A 2,737-nucleotide genomic window follows, 5' to 3' on the forward strand; every position below is an offset into this window, starting at 1 on the left:
TAATGTAATAAATTAAATCGGAGTTTTCAGGAAGAAGCTGCAAAACGACCGAACTTCGTTGTTGCTGAAACTCATGCATTTAAGAGCAAGGCAAAAGATGAAACAATTATTTATATCACAAATCTCTGAAGCATAACATGGGAAGAGATTTTTGTTTATTTTTCAATTTTCGTTTGTTTTTAAAAGATTTATGTTTCAAAAAGTTTATTTTATGCGTTTCAAATAAAATATTCTGAATATATTTATTAGTTCAATAAATATGCAACTGCAGTATAGTGCAGTGGAATGCATTGTCCAAAGACAGAAAGATGCTGCTATAAAGATGAATGTAAGATGGTCTACTTTGGGCCAAGTTTTCACAGCCTTTTCTTACTGGTCGTTCGTTGAACGCGCTATCTATTGATTGGTTTAACAACATCGGTGATGACGCCATCTGTAAATCAGTTAAAACTGTTAGCGTCAAATTGCCAATTATTCAAACAAATTCTGAATTTTCTTGACAGTGTTGCTAAAATTTATTTGCGTTCAGCAATTCTGAAAAGTTGCTACTGCGCCACTGCTGTATGGGTTGCTTAATGCTAATGTGCAAGTTGCGATATGCCAGAGAATACGGTTAAACTTGTCAATTCCCCAAGTGTGATCTATTATAGAACTCGTTCTTCTAGAATCTGGATTGTAAAACTGTTTTTATAGTCTGTGTAGTAAAACATTTATATAATAATCTATGATCTATTGCCTTTATACAATTGTCGCCCCAGCCTAGGGAATAATATCGTTTATTTAGCCAGAAATACATACACATAATAACGAATAAGCAGTAACAGATTAAAAAATGCCAGAAGAATTCTTTCATCAGATATATTACAGAAATTATTTATTCATCTATAATCAAATAAAATGATTATTTTGATATCATTTTAAGAATAAGCTAGTAACCAATTCGAACAAGCAAAATATTCAATTAAAACCTGTGGGAGCAAGATGACATTAAAGATTGCGAAGGTTTCAAGACGAGAATACTTAGCAATGATCATATTTCGGTAGAGCATATACAGTGCTATGGGAAGATATCAAAAACAACCGTGATGGATAAAACTGGGAACAGAAGACCAACTTTCTTTGACTTTGTGTTGTTGGATAAAATGATTTTAAAAATGCACTAGATCAGCAAAATTATAAGCGTATATTTTGGTTTTGAATATTTCTTTATCATTGAAATACAAATATCGGAACTTGATTGTTGGTCAACTCAGTCGTCGGTTTATACTGGATATTCAAAAACAAATTTTACACAATTTGCACAACATGTATGAACAAGTATGTAATCTTATTTGCAAATAAAATTTCAGATATATTTTTTTCTTTAAATAAAAACGAGAAAGATCAAGAAGGGCAAAAGAAACTTCGTGAAGATGAAAGCAAATTTTTTTGACTGCAAAGAAGAAAGATTAGAAAAAACAGTTGTGCTAAAATTTGAAAAATGATCATATTGAGTAGTTCTCATTCCTAGTTTTATCTAACTGCGCTGATGATAATTTGTCGGTTGTTTGTTTTCGAATTGTACTAAAATCGGCTCTACCAATTCATCCATTATGACAAACGAGAACGCACTAAATGCACATAATTCTTAAAATTGCGAGCAAGCATGTAATTTATCTGACGAGCAAAGCAACTACTGGTTGACATCCTTTTGAACAGTATTTATGGAAATCATTAACTTTTCATTTTTTATAATCAGTATAGAAATTTTTCTTCTGACATAAATGATAATTGATTCAGTTTCTAATACAGATAAGTGTATTATACCTCTGATGAATTGTTGGCATTATAGACGTTGTTGGATTCTCCTGGTAGATTCTATGATTCTATCCCGCATTAGAAAAAAAATCCTGTGAAAAATTTAAAATATGTTCAATTTTGATGAAATTTGTTTCAACAAATAGTATGAAGTGTGCTTTACATATTTGCATTAAAGACGCTTAAACTTTAATAATTTTAAAAGTGCTGCTTCTTTTCACTACTTCGTACATGTTCGAAATTGGATTTTCAGCAATGATTGCAATCATAAGCAAATTTATAAATAAGCTACAATTATCAAACATCTTGCGTGTAAAACTAACACGTGTTACTGTGGACGACAAATTTAGTCATCAGTCAAAACAGAAAAGAAGCCCATTGATCACATATCTCATTATACATTTAACTAATAAACTTATACATTATAATTAAGTTGATTCATTAAACAATTTAAAGGTATTAAACTAATATTTTTTATTAAACCCACTTTCCTTTTAAAGTATGCATTGCGAGTCGGTGGGTCGTGAAAAATTACCGTTTCAAACAGTAGGTCACAGCAGAGAAAGTTTGAGAATCACTGATTTAAAATGATGAATACTGTTCGTATTGTGTTCTGAAGTCACTAACTCGACGTTACGTTAAGTGCGTTACCCAATAACAAATTAGAAGTCACAGGTACAGTAATAATGATATGCAAGTATTATTGAATAGTACAGTATGGAATTGGTATACAGCAGTTTGTAAAATCTGAAATTTTACTGAAATTCATAAGATTGATTTACAGATTTTACATTCAATTTATAAGCTGAATGTATCAATTTTTTTAATATTTGAAATTTTCATTATGCGGTGCATACAAAAGCATGAAATGACGATGTTCAAGTTTGTTTAATTACTGTAGCTCACAGTAGTTGTTATAAGATAGAAGTTGGGCTAGAAA

Source organism: Trichinella spiralis, assembly GCF_000181795.1.
Source record: "Trichinella spiralis strain ISS 195 chromosome Unknown Scfld6098, whole genome shotgun sequence".
NCBI classification, from domain to species: Eukaryota; Metazoa; Nematoda; class Enoplea; order Trichinellida; family Trichinellidae; genus Trichinella; species Trichinella spiralis.